Source organism: Carassius auratus, unplaced genomic scaffold (genome assembly GCF_003368295.1).
Source record: "Carassius auratus strain Wakin unplaced genomic scaffold, ASM336829v1 scaf_tig00214077, whole genome shotgun sequence".
Lineage (NCBI taxonomy): Eukaryota > Metazoa > Chordata > Actinopteri > Cypriniformes > Cyprinidae > Carassius > Carassius auratus.
Genome location: NW_020527513.1, coordinates 1,324,497 through 1,332,125, shown reverse-complemented (window position 1 = coordinate 1,332,125; position 7,629 = coordinate 1,324,497).

Genomic DNA, 7,629 nt, shown 5'->3' with positions numbered 1-7,629 from the left:
TAAGATGAAACCAGACAGACTGAATAAATAAAACATGAAGAAAGTCCATGACCTACAGCATCATAAAATGGTTCTACAGTAAATACATGTCCTCAGTGATAGCTATATTGCAATGGTTTCCCACAGAGATCTCTTTTCATCTTTGTGAAAATTTTAAAAATCTTTAGAAAAGAATTTCAAGAGGGAAAATGTCAATACATTCCATTAATGACCTTAATCAGAGCATTATGATTTACAGAACAGATATGTAAATTGTAATGAAGGATTTTTTTTATTATTATTATTACTGGAATAACAAGAAAGGTGACTTGATGCAAATATACGGGAGAATAAGAGGAATCTAGTTCATCTCTTGTCCCACCTTAAAGAAATGGTAATAAAATTTGATATTATAATGTACAATATTTGTAGGTTTCTTATTTTTATTTTTATTTTATTTAGATTATATACGTACATTGTCTCTTTAATAATACTTATAAAAATCATTCATTTGTGAGGGATATTTTTATTTAATTTTAAGGGGTATTTTTTATCTATCTAAATTAATTAATTAATATTAATAATAATAATAATAATAATAATCTAATATAATGAATATGAATATATAATATTAGAAATAAATTATTATATAATATATTATTAAAATATACAATAATTAATTCATAATATAATATTTTAATTATATAATAAATATATTTATATATATTTATAAATTAAATAAAAAAAATTACTTTGTGAGGGGTGTGTATAGATTCAAAACACACACAAAAAAAAATATTTTAAGGGACAATTTACCACAGTATTTTAAAACCTTTTACCAAAGTTTATATTAATTTAAAGCTTAGCTGAAAAAGGCAGTTTTTAATCACTGAACTGAATGCAAACACGAGCCATTGTTTCAACATTAGAAGCTCTGGGCAGCTGCAGTGTTTTGGCACTCTCTACAGGATGTGTCGCCTGGCTAGCCTGACCCCAGACAGTCTGACATTTCTCCAGCACTGGGCTTTCCAGCACGCCTGCAGCTGTTGAGATGCTCCAGTGTTTGGCAGGAGAAAAGAGGGATTTGAAGGTTTTGAAGCAGCCAGGCAGGAGCCCAGAACCTAGAGCCAATCCCATTGAGCCCCACACACACATTTGTGCACACATGCAGGTGCGAACGTCTGGGTGGCCACGTGTCTGCCAGGAATGCACTTCCTCACCTCCCACCTGTTAATGTTCTTTGTGCCCATATTAGTCTGATTTGCTGGTATTTTGCAGCCTTGTTTGTGAAGCAAATCCCTTCTTTTATTGAGGAATCCAGCACAGATGGCAGACGCTGTATGCACTGGTTCACAGAAAGCCGTGTCAAAGATTTCAAGTGTTTTTAGATGGCTGAACCAATGAAAGAGTCCAGAGTGAATGTCAGAGAGCAGCAGGGCGCCTCACAGCAGCCGGTAAAGGTGTGAAAGAGAATATGAAAAATCAAACAATCACTCTAAACAAACACAGGAACCTGTGGAAATATTTACACCACAAGCCAGTGTTGGTTAAGCTGTTTACTGATCACACACACATGGCTGAAGAGTCAAGAGATGGTGGAGCTCACCTGCTCTGTGTCTGTAAAGTCTTGACGAAACACATTTATATCCAGTGTTGATTGATGTGTTCCGAATAAAGTAATTTGATAGCTTTATGATAGCTGATTTAGACTTTTTATGTATTTGATAAGACATACACCCTTAGATTAGCGCTGCAGTAAAACACTTTATGGCACATTACAAATACATACATACACAGTATTTACCAAAATCATCCATATATTCTGTATGATTTTCCAAAATCATTGAGGTTTTATATGAAATAAATTAAGATGATAACAAATAAATTAATTTTAAAAATTGCACACAACAAAATCTAAATCACAAATGTGTCAAATAAATATTTTAAATGTTTTTGACCGGACTGTAAATCTTTTTCTAGTATTTTCCTGCAACTTTATTTTTGTTGCGTCTATTTCTTTGATTATTTTAACAAAACAGCATTTTGTAGTATTGATTTGTAGATTTGATTGTTTCACTGATTCGTCCACAATGTACTGGAGTAAAGCCCGATTGTAGATTTTCATTCTCTATTGTAGGTTCTCCATTTGGTTTGAGGCCTAGTTTCGCATTTTTAGCATAGCTGCTTAAGCCTGCCATCTCTGTGGAAGCCTTAAAGGTTCATAGAGAAAGTATGGAATAAAAATAAAAAAATATATCTTTCAAGTGTCTCTTAGAACTGTCTCAACTGTTGTATGCATTGCTGAAGTCTCTGCCTGTTCCTTTTGCTCTGGCTATGAAGCTTTTCATTCATTCAGGTGTTGCTCACTATGTCATAGTCTCTTTCTCCTTCCATCTCTCTCTTTTCTCTTTGTCTGCTCTCAGATTAAGACACTGCCAAATCAATGTTTTCAGGCCAATCCTTCAGATCCATTTCCTCATGAGGAGCTTGAGTCCGTCGGCCTCTCGCTCTCCCTCTGCTTCTTATTATGTTTCCTTCTTCTGTCAGCCTCTTCTGATCACAAGATGTCTTTCCTTGGCAGAACCATGGAGAAGTGGGTAGTAAAATACGCAGAATCCTTTGCTGAAAGCTCATTTGAAGGATTGAGCCTCTGAACATGAATTTCAAACACAGCCATTCTTTAAATTCCATCACTGAAAACTAATGTAGAAAGGAGAAAGATGCAAAAGAAAACTGGGTGGCTCAAGTAAAATAAAATATGCTGTTTTGAAATAAAAAGAGAACTTTAGCCTTGTCAATTCTCTGATTTCTTAGATAAAACAACAGTCTGAGAGATTGATAAGAGTAAGCATTTTATTCATGTTTGTGCAGACTGTGCTTGCTCAACCTATGATTCTTTATCCAATTAACAAAAACATAAGGCACGTAACAGAAACACTTTGCAATGAGGTCACATTAGTTAACATTGAATAATGCATTAACTAAAACAATGAGTGATACATTTGTTACAGAATTTATTTATTTTGGTTTACTGTTCATTTTTAGTTCATGTCAGGTTCATTAAATGTGAAGAGATGCAACTTTTGATTTAAGTAAAGTTAAGTAAATGTTAAGAATTTTTTTTATTGTTAGTTCATGTTAAATTTAGCTTTTTTGTTATTGTATATGTTGTATATAGGTCACGTGATGCAATTTGAAATTTTCCTTTCTCTTTGGAGTGTTACAATTCTGCTCATGAATAGATATGATCCCTAAAGTTGCAAAAACTAAAGTCTCCAACAAATCAGTGGTTAAGTTGTATTTACAGCACTGTTCCAAAACAGTTCAACCCAAATATTCAGAGGTGTGCAGTGCATTTTACGGAGGACGATGACTGTTTCCTGAACCTGGCTGTGCACAAAGGCTGTTTCTATAAAGTGGGGCAATTCCAACTTTGCAAGGACAGTCTGGCGCTTCTGACTAACAGTCTGTAAGTATGCTTTCATATTTAAAGAATTTGCCACTGACGATTCAAACGTGAGTTTTTAGCAGTGTAGAGTAACACTTGTTGTTTGTCATTTCTTTAATCACAAATGCAGACATGGTTTTATCGTTATGCTGCACAATACGCAATGCAATGCGTAAAAAGACAGTAGAATTCATTATAATCAATATATAACATTTCCGTCACATGCTTGAGGTATTCGGCCAATCACAATGTACTGGATAGCTGGCCAATCAGAGCACACCTCACTTTTCAGAACGATGAGCTTTGTAAAATTCTACGTGTTTCAGAAATGTGGAGCACAGAGGAGATACAATAATGTACAGTATGTGGAAAATAATGTGTTTTATTTTTTTTACCTTAAACCGCATAAACACATTGCATTAAAGCAAATACACAAGATAATGTTTTTATTAGCAACGTCATATGACCCCTTTAATTTAACCTTTAAGTTAAAACATCTTAATAATAGATTTGTTTCTTAAACACTCAGCTTTTTTTAAACTGATATGATATGTTTTATGGTGTTTCATTCTTCTACCCCTTGCCATGTTGCCATGTATTGGCTAACAATTGTGTGAACGCATTATGCAGTTACTTGAGCCGTAAAATTAACTTACTTTTATAGAGTGGCCATTGAATTGTTTTGTTGTTTGTGAAATGACCCAGATAAGTGTGATTTAAAAGGTTTTATCAGCTTGTCTCTGAAATAAACCTACAAGCTAAACTGTCAGCTGTGACGCATGGCAGCCGGGGACAGAGCTGCATTTATTTTGCCATTTGGTGAATCAGATCAATTGATTATTTGTCTCTTTGGTAAGACTCCAGAAGTCAAGAAAGAGCAGAATACTAATTAACAGAAGACTGAAAGAGGCACTTGGCCCACTGTGATGCACAAAAACACACTTTCAAAAAACAAAAACAAAAAACTGAAAAGAGGATAAATGTATTATTTATGGTTTATTTCCTGCAATATGTCCATTAAGATGTCTTACACTCCCTGGCATGGCTCTAAACCTGCCTGTAACATTTTAATGTTCTTTGTCTCTGGTGGCTTCCCCTTTGTATTTATGGTCATAATTTGTTATCTTTAAAAGGAAGACTTATGACCATTAAACCTGCAGTTCACAACCTCATCGTGTTGATAGGCGGCTCTCGGTTGGATTCCGTCCATGATCAAGAGGTTGATTTAAGAGAGTAAGTGTAGTCATGAATAAGACATGTGGGGAAACAGAGGGGAAGATATGTTAATTCGGTCCTAGGATGATGTAGACTGTGATGAGGTTGAAAAGAATTAAGTAGTTTTGAACTGTTCTGGGACCTGTGGGTGGGTTCAAGAAGGCTAATAATGAATAAAGGCTTCCTCACACTGACAGTTATTAAGTTTAATGGCTATCGTAGGACTCCTCCCAAGGCCACTGGATGGCTGAAGATAAATGAAATCTTTTCTCTTCAGCAGTTAGGGGGATGTTCTGGCGCAGCAGTAGTAAGTTTTTTAAATTAAATCAGATGAATTTGAAGAAATTAAATACATAGATAAACACAAAATAACACAACTTTGCATTATTTACCAGGAGAGCTTTGTATAATACAAATCATAATAAAATGAACAATATTTGTGTTTTGGGGAAATAGTATTGTTAAATAAAATAGGCACCGATTGGCAAATGTTAATTTTATCTTTCTGCAGCTTACATTGTGGTAGTCTTTTTAACACCGTCGGTGTGTCTGAAATCGTGTACTGAAGTAGGTACTACATTTGAATTTAAAATTCCTTTATGACAGCTAAAGAAGTATGTATTATAGTATGAATAGGAGTAGAATGTATGAAAAACTGACATCTAAAAGACATCTATCAGAGGTTTGTACACAGCAGGTACTATATCCACTCTCACGTGGCCAAAACTCACTGATGCCATCTTGTGCAACTAGTCTAACAGGTTGCGAACTCACATTGATTTGCAACAGTGCACCATGGTTTCATGAGCTAAATATGTAAACAGCCGGTGAAGAGGAGCTTAGGGATTTCTTTTCCTGGCCTCATTCTGACAAGCAGAACAAGAGATGGTTTGAAATGGTCAGGAGATGATTGGATATGACTGCTTGTGCTTGGGGAGCTGGTATAATTGTTTGGTCTTAACCAGAGATTTGCCTGACTTGCTGCTCCATAATGGTCTTCCCATGAGTCATTGCTCCTCATCTGAGAGGTGTCTCATGAGCAAAGGGCAACGCTGCTGTCAAAGTCAACTTCTCTGAGAGGCTGCAAGCGCATTTGTCATCTCTTCTCACTGTCTTACTCTTTGTCTCTGCTTTTCTCTATTCTTTTTCCATTAAACCTAGACGCAGAACCCATATGCCATTGGAGCTCTCCTCATTAGTTGTCAAAACCCTTGTAGAATCAAAAAAGATCTTAAATTTGACACTTTTTGACAGTTTTATTCAAAATGCTAATTTAAACAAACAGGTATATGCACACACACACACATATTATGTATGTATGTACTTATTTGTGTGTACAGTATATATATATATATTTATATCAGTAGTCCCTTACTGATTCCTAATTACATGATAAAAAAAGTGTAGTTAGTCCATTACATTAGACATTTTAGGTAACATAATCAGACTATTTGTTTTATTACTTTTGACCTAACTCGTATTTATATAGGATACTCTTATACCATATTGATATTAAAATACAAAGAGTAAGAAATTCTATTCCATTTTTTGTAATTAACAACATGAAGTACATTAAACAGTATATTAAGATATTAAGGTTTCCCAAACGGGTTCATATAGGTACTGCAGGGGGTTTATGAGTTTAATGAAAAGCTAATAATGAATTAAATCGTAACAATGTGCAATTTAAGTAAATTATTTTAAAGTAATATCAATCAAAATAAAACTCTTATTCAAAATATATATTGTTTTATTTATCCTTTTATTAATTAAATGTAAAATGTATTTGTTGAGCTGATATATAAAGACAGCTGTAATGTGCATTTCATGCAAGAAAATTACAAAATGATTGAGGCAGATTTCATTCACACTATCATCACCTGTTTTCCTTGCTCTCTTCTCTCTCTCTCTCTCTAACCTTGAGCTGTTGCATCCTGCATAAGCAGCAGTCATTGATATGACTGCAGCTGGATTCACTAAGGTGAGAGGAAATATAAGATTTTAAATCAATAGAGAAGGAGACTATTGAATGCAAGGTGCACTTCCACAGAGTTAGCAGTAATGGTTTCTTATCTAGCTAATTCCCTTCTGGAATTGAATAGAAAACAGATGCCAGGAAGAGAGAAGCTGCATTTCCTTCTTTTCATGTCTGTCTTCTCCCCGCCTCTTTCAGCTGTCCAGTATTCTCATTTTGTTGGGTTCGGTAATGTTAAAGGAATATTTCAGCCAAAAATGAAAATTCTGTCATCACTTGATGTCATTTAAATGGTTGAGAATAAAATTAACTTATTGTTGACGTGGCAGAGAGATAATGTGTTTTTATTCTGCGCTGGCAACTAGCAGTCATGCTGTCATTGAAAAAAATCTAGGACCTTGTAGCTACTGTAAACCCTCATAAAACGTGACACCAGAAGCTCCAAGAACCTGTTATATATCATACAGATAAACCCCACTGATCAGATGCCAGGCCAATTGTTCCCCAAAGCCTTCCCTTCATCTGTGGCAATTCATGAACAATGTGAGAGTGAATCATGCTTAAGGTGGAAATGTAGCTATTAGCTTTGGGTTTTAAAATTATTAAGGATCAGTCACAGTAAAATTAATCTAACAGCCGCTCATTGATGCTGTTGGAATGCACTCATTTACATGATGTCATTTTAATGACTTGGAGAATGAGAGAACAGGTGGCCATGGATATGCCTGAACTGTCTTACCCACTCCTTTTGTCTATTTGTCGCACCCCCCTTCATTGTTTCTGACTCAAATACTGATGGTGGTGTCTGATAAACTAAACTGCTCTGAAAATGAGAATAGACAGTTGCGGAATATAGAGTTATTTTAGTTTTATTATAATAGAGTTCTGATCATACAATGGCTGCCTCCCTCAAAAGGCAGTTATTATAAAGCTTAATAAAGGATGTCGCAGCAGGTACAAACTGCCTGCTGAGGAAAGCAGATGGGAGATGAAAGGAAAGAGAAATGGAACC